At 39.1% G+C, this 15843-nt stretch overlaps 1 non-coding gene across 1 annotated transcript; it reads right to left on the reverse strand.

Moving 5' to 3' along the window:
• Positions 1-6427: 6427 nt before the first annotated feature.
• Positions 6428-6531, reverse strand: LOC130978250 (small nucleolar RNA R71). Its single transcript, XR_009085904.1, has one exon. It is a non-coding gene; the product is annotated as a small nucleolar RNA R71 (small nucleolar RNA).
• Between the last annotated feature and the right edge of the window lie 9312 nt (positions 6532-15843).

Here is a 15843-nt window from a genome sequence, read left to right on the forward strand (position 1 = left end):
CCCAATGTTTTCGTCCTATTTATGTCCCTAACGTTTGAAAATCGTGTTAATTTTTTCCTGCCGTCAATTCTGTTAACGGATCTCTAACGATAGGACAACATTGAGCCAATTTTGAAACGTTAGGAACTTAAATAGGACGATTGAAACGTTAGGGATAATTTTGGAACTTACCCAAACGTTGGGGACAAAAACGATACTTTACTCTATTTTTATATTTGCATAATTGCATCTTTTATTTGTGTGTGTGTTTTTTTTTCGTTATTAGTAGTATTTATTAGTATTTTGCTTAATATATATAGTGTTGCCATGAGCTCTATGTTTCTATTATTGAATGACACGTTCACTACCGATCTGAACTTAACCCATTTGATCCTAAAATTGAAAGAATCGTTTCACTTATTACGCAAGCTCGGCATTGGTTAGCTTTTAAGGGTGGTGAAAGGGTTTCTCCCCATTCACCAATTTTACCCGAGGTTGAATCCAAAGCTACATTTGAGGAAGAAACTAACTCCTCTCCTACTAAATCTATTGACGTTTCTTCTATTGATTTAGGTACCGATACTATGGCCACTTCTAGAAGAATTACTCTCAAGGAAGCGGGAGCTCGGAATTTTACTCTTCAACCATTTCAAGCGCGCCATCCAAACTTGAATGCAGATTTTGAGCTAAAGACCTCATTGATTAATCTCCTTCCTAAGTTTCATGGTCTACCCATTCAAGATCTAATCAAGCACCTTAGAGACTTTCAAACTGCTTGTTCAACTGCTAAGCGGAATAGCACGGATGAGGTTGCTATTTGGTTATATGCCTTCCCATTTTTTCTGGAGGAAAGGGCAAAAAAGTGGTTCTACACTCAACCTGATAATGTTGTCACTAATTGGGATCTTCTTAGAAGGGAATTTTTGGATAAGTTCTTCCTACCAGAGGTCACAGATAGATTGAGGAAGGAAATCTCTTGCATCATTCAAGGTGAATCAGAGACTCTCTATAAGTATTGGGAATGTTTTAGGAAGCTCCTTAATTCATGCCCCCATCACATGATTGACGAATTGGTGCTTATCAGTTACTTTTCCCAAGCCATGAAGCCTCAAGATAAGATCCTTTTGGATGCTTCGAGTAATGGCTCTTTGACAAAGTACAAGGCGGCGGCGGAAGCGTGACAACTTATCACTGATTTAGCCGAGTCTACTCAACATACAAGGCACAGGAATAATCATCCCAAGGCTGTTGCGAAAGTCTCCTCTAGTACTGAGTCCATTCTCACCAAGACTTTGGGAGAGATGACCAATATCTTCAAGCAACTCTAACTCAGTCAACAACAACCTCCACCTCCTCCACAACAACAATGTCAACAGTTAGTCCATCAAAGAGTATGTGAGATTTGTGCTTGCTATTCTCACTATACTGATGAATGCCTACAACTCCAAGAGGATAACACCTTGGCGGCTACCAATGCTTATTACAACCGTTCGAATCAAGGGTACTATCAACAAGGCGGTAACTACAATCAAGGTGGTAACTGCAACCAAGGTTGACAAGATAATTCCAACCAAGGATGGAGAGACAACTACAATCAAGGAGGAAGAAGCCAACAATAATTACCAACAAAATCGGTATCAACAAAACCCTCCTTACTAACAACAAAACCAAGGCCAAAGATACCAACTACCTTATCAAAGGCAAGCTCAAGCACCTCAGCTTAACCAACCACAAGTCCCCCAACTTACTTACCATCCTTCTTCATCCAACCAAGATGAGACACTCCGTTCTATTCTTGAAACTACACTTACCTCAAGCCTCCCCAGTCTCACCTCTACTCTAGAACCACCCTCTACCTCCAACACCCAACCTTTAAACTCTAGTGTACTTCCCTCTCAATCTTTACCAAACCCAAGGATAGAATCAATGCCATCACCTTGAGATCTGGCCCTACATTGCAAGAGAGGAGTCCCGAGGAGCCAAGCTCAAGAGAAGCCATTCAAGATGAAGAAGTTGTTGAGGTAGAAGATGTTAAAGACGAGGATGAAGTACAAAAGGTGGTTGAAGAAGAAGTTTCTCAACAAAGGGATGGAGTTTCTAAGGAAGAAAGTGTTTTGAAAGAGGCTATTCTAATTCCCTTCCCACATCTAGCTAGGAGGACTAAAAAGTAAGTGGAGCTAGATCCCAAGATGGTGGATATCTTCAAAAGGGTTGAGGTAACTATTCCCCTTTTAGATGCTATTCGTCAGGTTCCTAAGTATGCTAAGTTTCTAAAGGATTTGTGCATGAATAATGAGAAGATTCAGGATTTAGAAACTATGCCTTTGGGTAGCTCGATTTCTGCTTTGATGGGTGCTATACTGGAAAAATGTGGTGATCCCGGTCCTTGTATGGTTACTTGCACAATAAGTGGTAGACAATTTTTTGATTGCATGTGTGACTTAGGTGCTTGTGTCAGCATTATGCCGTTATCTGTTTATGATGCATTGAAGCTTCCACCGTTGAAAAGGTCGGCAACCCGTTTTTTCTTGCAGATAAAAGCATAATTTCTGTGGTTGCATTGCGGAAGATGTCTTGGTGAATATTAAGGGGTTGATTTTTCCTATTGATTTCTACATTCTTGAGATGCCCCTAATGACTCAGGAAGATGATGAGCGGATAATTTATACGCTTTTTGGCATTGTTTTTAGGTAGTTTTTAGTAAGTTCAAGCTACTTTTAGGGATGTTTTCATTAGTTTTTATGTTAAATTCACATTTCTGGACTTTACTATGAGTTTATGTGTTTTTCTGTGATTTCAGGTAATTTCTGGCTGAAATTGAGGGACCTGAGCAAAACTCTGAAAAAGGCTGACAAAAGGACTGTTGATGCTGTTGGATTCTGACCTCCCTGCACTCGAAATGGATTTTCTGGAGCTACAAAACTCCAAATGGCGCGCTCTTAATGGCGTTGGAAAGTAAACATCCAGAGCTTTCCAGAAATATATAATAGTCTATACTTTATTCGGGAATTAATGACGTAAAGTGGCACTCAACGCCAAGTACATGCTGTTGTCTGGAGTCAAACGCCAGAAACACGTCACGACCCGGAGTTGAACGCCAGAAACACGCTATAACTCGGCGTTCAACTCCAATAAAAGCCTCAGCTCGTGGATAGATCAAGCTCAGCCCAAGCATACACCAAGTGGGCCCCGGAAGTGGATTTATGCATCAATTACTTACTCATGTAAACCCTAGTAGCTAGTTTAGTATAAATAGAACATTTTACTATTGTATTCAGTGTCTTTTGACCACGTTTTATCTTTGGTCTCAGTTTTATTTTATTCTTCATCTTAGGAGGCCATTGATCACGTTTTGGGGGGCTGGCCATTCGGCCATGCCTGAACCTTTCACTTATGTATTTTTAACGGTGGAGTTTCTACACACCATAGATTAAGGGTGTGGAGCTCTGCTGTACCTCAAGTTTCAATACAACTACTATTATTTTCTATTCAATTCTCTTTTATTCATATTCTAAGATATTCGTTGCACTTCAACTTGATGAATGTGATGATCCGTGACACTTATCATCATTCTCACCTATGAACGCGCGTGACTGACAACCACTTCCGTTCTACCTTAGGCCGGGCGCATATTTCTTAGATTCCCCAACAGAATCTTTGTGGTATAAGCTAGATAGATGGCGGCATTCATGGGAATCCGGAAAGTCTAACCTTGTCTGTGGTATTCCGAGTAGGATTCTGGGAATCCGGAAAGTCTAACCTTGTCTGTTGTATTCCGAGTAGGATTCCGGAATTGAATGACTGTGACGAGCTTCAAACTCCTGAAAGCTGGGCGTTAGTGACAGACACAAAAGAATCAAGGGATTCTATTCCAACCTGATTGAGAACCGACAGATGATTAGCCGTGCTGTGACAGAGCATAGGACCATTTTCACTGAGAGGATGGGATGTAGCCATTGACAACGGTGATACCCTACATACAGCTTGCCATCGAAGGGAGTAAGAAGGATTGGATGAATGTAATAAGAAAGTAGAGATTCAAGAGGAGCACAGCATCTCCATACGCCTATCTGAAATTTCCCCTATTGATTTACATAAGTATTTCTATCCTATTTTATTTTCTGTTTATTATTAATTTTCGAACTTATCATAAATCAACTTAATCTGCCTGACTGAGATTTACAAGGTGACCATAGCTTGCTTCATACCAATAATCTCCGTGGGATCGACCCTTACTCACGTAAGGTATTACTTGGACGACCCAGTGCACTTGCTGGTTAGTTGAACGGAGTTGTGATCACACGTGCCATTACCAGGGATTATTAAGATCCCAATTCATCATACCATGATCTCTTTGGGGTATTTTTGATAGAGCCAATATTTAAATTTCATGCAAGTACAAAGAGACCAACTTTGAGAATCACAATTTCGTCCACCAAGTTTTTAGCGTCGTTGCCGAGGATTGTTCGAGTATGGACAACTGACGGTTCATCCTGTTGCTCAGATTAGGTAATTTTCTTTTTATTTTCTTTTCAAAAAGTTTTCAAAATTTTTCTCTTATTTTAGTTTTTCTAAAGAATATTTTCGAAAAAAAATTAATAAAAATACAAAAAAAAATTAGAAAATCATAAAAACCAAAAATATTTTGTGTTTCTTGTTTGAGCCTTGAGTCAATTTTTAAGTTTGGTGTCAACTGCATGCTTTAAAAATTTTTCTTGCATTTTTCGAAAATTCATGCATTCAAAGTGTTCTTCATGATCTTCAAGTTGTTCTTGGTAAGTCTTCTTGTTTGATCTTGATGTTTTCTTGTTTTGTGTTGTTTGTTATTTTTCATATGCATTTTTCGTTTGTTAGAGTCCATGCATTAAAGATTTCTAAGTTTGGTGTCTTGCATGTTTTCTTTGCAGCAAAAATTTTTCAAAAATTATGTTTTTGATGTTCATCATGATCTTCAAAGTGTTCTTGGTGTTCATCTTGACATTCATAGTGTTCTTGCATGCATCTTGTGTTTTGATCCAAAATTATCATGTTTTGGGTCATGTTTGTGTTTTTCTCTCTCATAATTAAAAAAATTCAAAAATAAAAAATATATCTTTTCCTTTTTTCTCTCCAAATTTTCGAAATTTTGGGTTGACTTGGTCAAAAATTTTTAAAATTAGTTGTTTCGTACAAGTCAAGTCAAAATTTCAATTTTAAAAATCTTATCTTTCTAATTTCTTTTTCAAATTATTTTCAAAATCTTTTTCTTATCTTTATATCAAATTTTCGAAAACTCACTAACAATTAATGTGATTGATTCAAAAATTTGAAGTTTGTTACTTTCTTGATAAGAAAGGTTCAATCTTTAAATTCTAGAATCATATCTTGTAGTTTCTTGTTAATTAAGTAATTAATTTTAATTTTAAAAATTAAATCTTTTTATATTATCTTTTTATCATATCTTTTTTAAAATTTTATCTTTTTCAAATTTTGATTTCAAAATATCTTATCTTTTCTTATCTTCTTATCTTTTCAAATTTGATTTTAATATCTTTTTCAACTAACTATTTGACTTTTTGTTTGTTTCTTACCTTTTTCAAAACCACCTAACTACTTTTTCCTCTTCAATTTTCGAAAATACCTCTCTCTTTTTTCAAAAATTCTTTTTAATTGTTTTAAATTTTAACTTTAATCATATCTTATCTTTAATTTTCAAAATTTCTAACTCCTTTTCAAAAATTAATTTTCGAATTCTCTCTCTCTTTTCTTATTCTAATTAATTATTTATCTACTAACACTTCTCTTCACCTCTTTTCATCTAAAAATCCGAACCCGTTCTTTTTCACTCTTCTCCCCTTTCTTCTTCTACTAACAATAAGGAACCTCTTTACTGTGACATAGAGGATTCCTCTTCTTTTCTTGTTTTCTTCTCTTTCATATGAGCAGGAACAAGGAAAAAGACACTCTTGTTGAAATTGATCCTGAACCTGAAAGGACTCTGAAGAGGAAACTAAGAGAAGCTAAACAATCCAGAAACAACCTTTCAGAAATTTTCAAACAAGAGAAGGAAATGGCAGCCGAACCCAACAACAATAATGCAAGGAGAATGCTTGGTGACTTCACAAAACCAACGTCCAAATTTGATGGAAGAAGCATCTCCATTCCTGCCATTGGAGCCAACAATTTTGAGCTTAAGCCTCAACTAGTTGCTTTAATGCAACAGAACTGCAAGTTTTATGGACTTCCATCTGAAGATCCTTACCAGTTTTTAACTGAGTTCTTGCAGATTTGTGAGACTGTTAAGACGAATGGAGTTGATCCTGAAGTCTATAGGCTCATGCTTTTCCCTTTTGCTGTAAGAGACAGAGCTAGAATATGATTGGATTCACAACCTAAGGATAGCCTGGACTCCTGGGATAAGCTGGTCACGGCCTTCTTGGATAAATTCTTTCCTCCTCAAAAGCTGAGCAAGCTTAGAGTGGATGTTCTGACCTTCAAACAAAAAGATGGTGAATCCCTCTATGAAGCTTAGGAAAGATACAAGCAGTTGACCAAAAGGTGTCCATCTGACATGTTTTCAGAATGGACCATATTAGATATATTCTATTATGGTCTATCTGAGTTTTCAAAAATGTCATTGGACCATTCTACAGATGGATCTATTCACCTAAAGAAAACACCTGCTGAAGCTCAAGAACTCATTGACATGGTTGCAAATAACCAATTCATGTACACTTCTGAGAGGAATTCCGTGAATAATGGGACACCTCAGAGGAAGGGAGTTCTTGAAATTGATGCTCTGAATGCCATATTGGCTCAGAACAAAGTGTTGACTCAGCAAGTCAACATGATCTCTCAAAGTCTGAATGGATGGCAAAATGCATCCAACAGTACTAAAGAGGCAGCTTTTGAAGAAGCTTATGATCCTGAGAACCCTACAATGGCAGAGGTTAATTATATGGGTGAACCTTATGGAAACACCTATAACTCATCATGGAGAAATCATCCAAATTTCTCATGGAAGGATCAACAAAAGCCTCAACAAGGCTTTAACAATGGTGGAAGAAATAGGCTCAGTAATAACAAGCCTTTTCCATCATCTTCTCAGCAATAGACAGAGAATTCTGAACAAAGCTCCTCTAATTTAGCAAATTTAGTCTCTGATCTGTCAAAAGCCACTTTCAGTTTCATGAATGAAACAAGATCCTCCATCAGAAATCTGGAGGCACAAGTAGGCCAGCTGAGTAAGAAAGTCATTAAAACCCCTCCCAGTATTCTCCCAAGCAATACAGAAGAGAATTCAAAAGGAGAGTGCAAGGCCATTGATGTAATCAATATGGCCGAATGCACAAGGGAGGAGGAGGACGAAAATCCTAGTGAGGAGGACCTCCTGGGACGTCTCTCAAGCAAGAGGGAGTTTCCTATTAAGGATCCAAAGGAATCTGAGGCTCATATAGAGACCATAGAGATTCCATTAAATCTCCTTCTGCCATTCATGAGCTCTAAAGACTATTTTTCCTCTGAAGAGGATGAAGATGTGACTGGAGAGCAAGTTGCTCAATATTTAGGAGCTATCATGAAGCTGAATGCCAAGTTGTTTGGTAATGAGACTTGGGAAAGTGAACCTCCCTTACTCATTAGTGAACTAGATACCTGGATTCAGCAAATTTTACCTCAAAAGAGACAAGATCCTGGCAAGTTCTTAATACCCTGTACCATAGGCACCATGACCTTTGAAAAAACTCTATGTGATCTGGGGTCAGGGATAAATCTTATGCCACTCTCTGTAATGGAGAAGCTGGGGATCATTGAGGTACAACCTGCCTTGTTCTCATTACAATTAGCAAACAAGTCATTAAGACAAGCTTATGGAGTAGTAGAGGACGTGTTAGTAAAGGTTGAAGGCCTATACATCCCTGCTGATTTCATAATCTTAGACACTAGGAAGGAAGAGGATGAGTGCATCATCCTTGGAAGACCTTTCCTAGCCACAGCAGGAGCTGTGATAGATGTCAACAGAGGTGAATTAGTCCTTCAATTGAATGGGGACTACCTTGTGTTTAAGGCACATGGCCATCCCTCTGTGACAAAAGAGAGTAAGCATGAAGAGCTTCTCTCAGTTTAGAGTCAAGAAGAGCCCCCACAGTCAAACTCTAAGTTTGGTATTGGGAGGCCACAACCAAACACTAAGTTTGGTGTTAAGACCCCATATCCAAACTCTAAGTTTGGTGTTGGGACTATACAACATTGACCTGATCACCTGTGAGGCTCCATGAGAGCCCACTGTCAAGCTAATGACATTAAAAGAGCGCTTGTTGGGAGGCAACCCAATTTTTATTTATCTAATTTTAATTTTATTTTATTGTTATTCTGTGTTTTATTAGGTACATGATCATGTGGAGTCACGAAAAAAATATAAAAATTAAAAACAGAATCAAAGACAGCAGAAGAAAAATCACACCCTGGAGGAAGGACAGACTGGCGTTCAACGCCAGTAAGGAGCATCTGGCTGGCGTTCAACGCCAGAACAGAGCATGAGTCTGGCGCTGAACGCCAGAAACAAGCAACATTCTGGCGTTTGAACGCCAGGAATGTGCCTTAAGGAAAGCTGGCGCTGAACGCCAGTAACAAGCATGGAACTGGCGTTCAACGCCAGAAACATGCTACACATGGGCGTTGAACGCCCAGAGTGTGCATCATCTCGGCGTTTAAACGCCAGAATGGTGTGCAAAGGCATTCTACATGCCTAATTGGTGCAGGGATGTAAATCCTTGATACCTCAAGATCTGTGGACCCCACAGGATCATCTCAGGATCTGTGGACCCCACAGGATCCCCACCTAACATATTCCCACCTTACCTCCTAATCCTATAAAACTCTTCCCCATATCACACTTCCCAACAACTTCAATCTCTCTTCCCAATTACCCCGTTCACCACTCACATCCATCCACTCTTCCCCATAAACCCCACCTACCTTCAAAATTTAAAAACACTTTCCCACCCAAACCCACCCTAAATGACCGAAACTACACCCTCTCCCCTCCCTATATATACCCTTCCATTCTACTTCACTTTCACACAACATAACCCCCTCTTCTATACCTTGGCCGAATCCATCTCCCCCCACTCTCCTCCATATTTTCTTCTTCTTCTTCTCTTCTTTCTTCTCTTGCTCGAGGGCGAGTAATATTTTAAGTTTGGTGTGGTAAAAGCATAAGCTTTTTGTTTTTCCATTACCATCAATGACACCTAAGGCCGGGGAATCCTCTAGAAAAGGAAAAGGGAAGACAAAAACTTCCACCTCCGAGTCATGGGAGATGGAAAGATTCATCTCCAAAAGCCATCAAGACCACTTCTATGATGTTGTGGCAAAGAAGAAGGTGATCCCTGAGGTCCCTTTCAAGCTCAAGAAAAATGAGTATCCGGAAATCCAACATGAAATCCGAAGAAGAGGTTGGGAAGTCCTAACCAACCCCATGCAACAAGTCGGAATCTTAATGGTTCAAGAGTTTTATGCCAATGCATGGATCACTAGGAACCATGATCAAAGTATGAACCCGAGTCCAAAGAATTATCTCACAATGGTTCGGGGGAAATACTTAGATTTTAGTCCGGAAAATGTGAGGTTGGCGTTCCACTTGCCCATGATGCAAGGAGATGAACGCCCCTACACTAGAAGGGTCAACTTTAATCAAGGGTTGGACCAAGTCCTAATGGACATATGTGTGGAAGGAGCTCAATGGAAAAGAGACTCCAAAGGCAAGCCAGTTCAACTAAGAAGACTGGACCTCAAGCCTGTGGCTAGAGGATGGTTGGAGTTCATTCAACGCTCCATCATTCCCACTAGCATCCGATCTAAAGTTACTGTGGATCGGGCCATCATGATTCATAGCATCATGATTGGAGAGGAAGTAGAAGTTCATGAAGTCATCTCCAATGAAATCTACAAAATAGCCGAAAAGCCCTCCACCATGGCAAGGCTAGCTTTTCCTCACCTTATTTGCCATCTATGTTACTCAGCTGGAGTTATCATAGAAGGAGACATCCCCATTGAAGAGGATAAGCCCATCACCAAGAAGAGGATGGAGCAAGCAAGAGAGACCCCCCACGGATCTCAAGAGATGCATGAGGAAGCTCATCATCAAGAAATCCCTGAGATGTCTCAAGGGATGCACTTTTCTCCCAACAACTATTGGGAATAACTCAACACTTCCTTAGAAGATTTGAGCTACAATGTGGAACAATTAAGGGTGGAACATCATGAGCACTCCATCATTCTCCATGAAATAAGAAAAGATCAAAGAGCAATGAGGGAGGAGCAACAAAGGCAAGGAAGGGACATAGAAGAGCTTAAGGACATTGTTGGTCCTTCAAGAAGAAGACGCCACTAAGGTGGATTCATTCCTTGTTCTTATTTCTTTCTGCTTTTCGGTTTTTATGTTGTGTTCATTTATGTTTTGTGTCTCTTTTTCATGATCATTAGTGTCTAGTAACTATGTCTTAAAGTTATGAATAATTCCATTAATCCTTCACCTCTCTTAAATGAAAAATGTTTTAATTCAAAAGAACAAGAAGTACATGAATTTCAAATTTATCCTTGAATTTAGTTTAATTATATTGATGTGGTGACAATACTTTTTGTTTTCTGAATGAATGCTTGAACAGTGCATATTTTTGATCTTGTTGTTTATGAACGTTAAAACTTTTGGCTCTTGAAAGAATGATGAACAAAGAGAAATGTTATTGATGATCTGAAAAATCATAAAATTGATTCTTGAAGCAAGAAAAAGCAGTGAAAAAAAGCAAAACCTTGTGAAAAAAAAATATTTTAATGGCGAAAAAAAATTTAGAAAAAAAAAAGCAAGCAGAAAAAGCCAATAACCCTTAAAACCAAAAGGCAAGGGTAAAAAGGATCCAAGGCTTTGAGCATCAATGGATAGGAGGGCCCAAGGAAATAAAATCCAGGCCTAAGCGGCTAAATCAAGCTGTCCCTAACCATGTGCTTGTGTCATGAAGGTCCAAAGTGAAAAGCTTGAGACTGAGTGGTTAAAGTCATGATCCAAAGCAAAAAGAGTGTGCTTAAGAGCTCTGGACACCTCTAACTGGGGACTCAAGCAAAGCTGAGTCACAATCTGAAAAGGTTCACCCAGTTATGTGTCTGTGGCATTTATGTATCCAGTGGTAATACTGGAAAACAAAATGCTTAGGGCCACGGCCAAGACTCATAAGTAGCTGTGTTCAAGAATCAACATACTTAACTAGGAAAATCAATAACACTATCCAAAATTCTAAATTCCTAGAGAAGCCAATCATTCTAAACTTCAAAGGAAAAAGTGAGATGTCAAAACTATTTAGAAGCAAAAAGCTACAAGTCCCGCTCATCTAATTAGAATTAATATTCATTGATATTTTGGAATTTATAGTATATTCTCTTCTTTTTATCCTAATTGATTTTCAGTTGCTTGGGGACAAGCAACAATTTAAGTTTGGTGTTGTGATGAGCGGATAATTTATACGCTTTTTGGCATTGTTTTTAGGTAGTTTTTAGTAAGTTCAAGCTACTTTTAGGGATGTTTTCATTAGTTTTTATGTTAAATTCACATTTCTGGACTTTACTATGAGTTTGTGTGTTTTTCTGTGATTTCAGGTAATTTCTAGTTGAAATTGAGGGACCAGAGCAAAACTCTGAAAAAGGCTGACAAAAGGACTGTTGATGCTGTTGGATTCTGACCTCCCTGCACTCGAAATGGATTTTCTGGAGCTACAGAACTCCAAATGGCGCGCTCTTAATGGCGTTGGAAAGTAAACATCCAGAGCTTTCCAGCAATATATAATAGTCTATACTTTATTCGGGAATTAACGACGTAAAGTGGCGCTCAACGCCAAGTACATGCTGCTGTCTGGAGTCAAACGCCAGAAACACGTCACGACCCGGAGTTGAACGCCAGAAACACGCTATAACTCGGCGTTCAACTCCAATAAAAGCCTCAGCTCGTGGATAGATCAAGCTCAGCCCAAGCATATACCAAGTGGGCCCCGGAAGTGGATTTATGCATCAATTACTTACTCATGTAAACCCTAGTAGCTAGTTTAGTATAAATAGAACATTTTACTATTGTATTCAGTGTCTTTTGATCACGTTTCATCTTTGGTCTCAGTTTTGTTTTATTCTTTATCTTAGGAGGCCATTGATCACGTTTTGGGGGGCTGGTCATTCGGCCATGCCTGAACCTTTCACTTATGTATTTTCAACGGTGGAGTTTCTACACACCATAGATTAAGGGTGTGGAGCTCTGCTGTACCTCAAGTTTCAATACAACTACTATTATTTTCTATTCAATTCTATTTTATTCATATTCTAAGATATTCGTTGCACTTCAACTTGATGAATGTGATGATCCGTGACACTCATCATCATTCTCACCTATGAACGCGCGTGACTGACAACCACTTCCGTTCTACCTTAGGCCGGGCACATATCTCTTAGATTCCCCAATAGAATCTTCGTGGTATAAGCTAGATAGATGGCGGCATTCATGAAAATCCGGAAAGTCTAACCTTGTCTGTGGTATTCCGAGTAGGATTCCGGGAATCCGAAAAGTCTAACCTTGTCTGTGGTATTCCGAGTAGGATTCCGGGATTGAATAACTGTGACGAGCTTCAAACTCCTGAAGGCTGGGCGTTAGTGACAGACGCAAAAAAATCAAGGGATTCTATTCCAACCTGATTGAGAACCGACAGATGATTAGCCGTGCTGTGACAGAGCATAGGACCATTTTCACTGAGAGGATGTGATGTAGCCATTGACAACGGTGATGCCCTACATACAGCTTGCCATGGAAAGGAGTAAGAAGGATTGGATGAATGTAATAAGAAAGTAGAGATTCAAGAGGAGCACAGCATCTCCATACGCCTATCTGAAATTCCCCCTATTGATTTACATAAGTATTTCTATCCTATTTTATTTTCTGTTTATTATTAATTTTTGAACTTATCATAAATCAACTTAATCTGCCTGACTGAGATTTACAAGGTGACCATAGCTTGCTTCATACCAATAATCTCCGTGGGATCGACCCTTACTCACGTAAGGTATTACTTGGACGACCCAGTGCACTTGCTGGTTAGTTGAACGGAGTTGTGATCACACGTGCCATTACCAGGGATTATTAAGATCCCAATTCATCATACCATGATCTCTTTGGGGTATTTTTGATAGAGCCAATATTTAAATTTCATGCAAGTACAAAGAGACCAACTTTGAGAATCAGAATTTCGTCCACCAGAAGACCATTGTCTATCTTGCTTGGGAGGCCGTTCTTGAAGACTTTTCAGTTTAAATTAGATACTTTTCCGGGTACCTATTCTTTTGAAATAGATGGAAGAGTAGTGAGTTTCAACCTAGATGAAGCTATGAAGTACCCACCGGAGGATCATTCTATCTTCCGATGCGATATGATTGATGATATTGTAGCCGAAGTCTACCATGATATAGTTGATGAGAAGAACATGGTTCAAAGTGCAAGTGTGGGGAAACCTCCTGAATATGATGAAGACAACTTGCCACTTCCGATGTTACCGGATAATCAAGTTCCAAGCCATGAGTTAAACATGGAGTTGAAGCCGCTTCCACCTCACCTTAAGTATGCTTATCTTGAAGACAATCAAAAGGTTCCGATGATCATTGCAAAGGAGCTCACCTCCCAACAAGATGAGTGATTGCTTAATGTACTGAGAAGGAACAAGAAAGCTATTGGGTGGAGTTTGGCAGACATAGTAGGTATAAGCCCTCATGTTTGTGAGCACCGCATTTTCCTAGAGGAGGGAGCCAAGCCTATTCTTCAACCTCAAACGCGGTTGAACTCCACAATTCTAAAAGTTGTGAAGAAAGAAGTGACCCGACTGCTTGAAGCTGATATTATCTATCAAATCTCAGATAATGAGTGGGTTAGCCCGGTACATGTGGTTCCTAAGAAGTCTGGCGTCACCATAGTCAAGAATGAGAATGGAGAACTCATGCCTACAAGGATGCAGAATTCATGGAGAGTTTGCATCGACTACAGGCATTTGAACTTGGCTACTCGCAAAGATCACTATCCATTACCTTTCATCGATCAAATGTTTGATCGCCTGTCAGGTAAATCACATTATTGCTTTTTAGATGGCTATACTGGTTATTTTTAGATCCATATTGCTCCAGAAGACCAAGAGAAAACTACTTTTACATGCTCCTTTAGAACGTATGCATATAAAAGAATGCCTTTTGGTTTATGTAATGCGCCGGCTACGTTTCAAATGTGCATGATGAGTATCTTCTCGGATCTTCTTGAGCATTGCATAGAAGTGTTTATGGATTATTTTAGTGTTTATGGTGGTTCTTTTGACCTCTATTTGGATAATCTTGATAAAGTATTAGAAAGATGTGCTAGTTCAAACCTTGTGCTTAATTTTGAAAAATGTCACTTTATGGTAAATTAAGGTATTGTTCTAGCTTATGTTGTTTCTAGTACTGGTATCTCTATTGATCCTGTAAAGATTAATGTTATTTCTGGTTTACCTTACCCCTCTTCTGTAAGAAAAGTCTGTTCTTTTCTTGGTCATGCAGGTTTCTACCGGCGTTTTATCAAGGACTTCAGTAAGGTAGCACTATCCCTTTCCCGTCTGAGCATTTGACAAGCTGAAGATTGCCTTAACCCAAGCTCCTATTGTGAGAGGGCCTGACTAGAGTAGGCCGTTCGAGATCATGTGCGACGCATCTAACTATGTGGTAGGAGCGACACTGGCTCAGCACGAAGGTAAGGATCCCTATATAATAGCTTATGCTTCTCAGTCTTTAGATGGTGCCCAGTCTAACTATAGTACCACTGAAAAAGAACTTTTAACAATTTTTTTTGCCTTGGATAAATTTTGGGCTTATTTACTTGGAACAAAAGTGGTAGTATATTCAGACCATGCGGCTTTGAAATACTTGCTAGCTAAGAAAGAGTCAAAACCAAGGTTAATCCGCTGGATATTGCTATTGAAAGAGTTTGATTTAGAAATCAAAGATAGGAGTGGTTCCCAAAATTTAGTAGTGGACCACTTGAGTCACTTAGAGCATATTAAAAGTGACTCCACTCCTATCAATGATGCATTTTCACTTGATATCTTGTAGACAATATCCGAGGTGGTTCCTTGGTATGAACCCATTGCTAATTATTTGGTTAGTCGCACCTTTCCTCCAAATTTTTCTAAACATCAAAAGGACAAGCTCAAGAGCGAGTCCAAGTATTTCATATGGGATGACCCATATTTATGGAGATGTGGTGCTGACCAAATAATTAGAAGGTGTGTTCTACAATCCGAAATCCTGTCTATCTTAGAGGCATGCCACTCTTCTGAGAATGGTGGCCACTTTGGTCCTCAAAGAACTGCAAGAAAAAATTTAGATTGCAGATTCTGGTGACCCACACTTTTTAAGGATGCTAATCTTTTCTGTAACTCTTGCCACCAATGCCAAAGGTTTGGAAACATATCCAAGAGGAATGAAATTCCCCAACAACTCATGTTGTTTTGTGAAATTTTTGATGTTTGGGGTATTGACTTCATGGGTCTATTTCCAAACTCGAATGGTTTCTTATATATTCTGTTAGCTGTTGATTATGTTTCTAAATGGGTGGAAGTAATTCCTACTCGTACTGATGATGCTAACGTGGTTATCTCTTTTGTTAGGAATAATATTATTTGCCGCTTTGGATCACCACGTGCAATCGTGAGTGATCAAGGCTCTCATTTTTGTAACAAAAGAATGACATGTTTGATTTGGCATCATTCACAAGGTGGCGATGGCTTACCATCCCCAAACAAATAGCCAAGCCGAGGTGTCTAATAGAGAGATCAAGAC

Source organism: Arachis stenosperma, chromosome 4 (assembly GCF_014773155.1).
Source record: "Arachis stenosperma cultivar V10309 chromosome 4, arast.V10309.gnm1.PFL2, whole genome shotgun sequence".
Taxonomy (NCBI): Eukaryota; Viridiplantae; Streptophyta; class Magnoliopsida; order Fabales; family Fabaceae; genus Arachis; species Arachis stenosperma.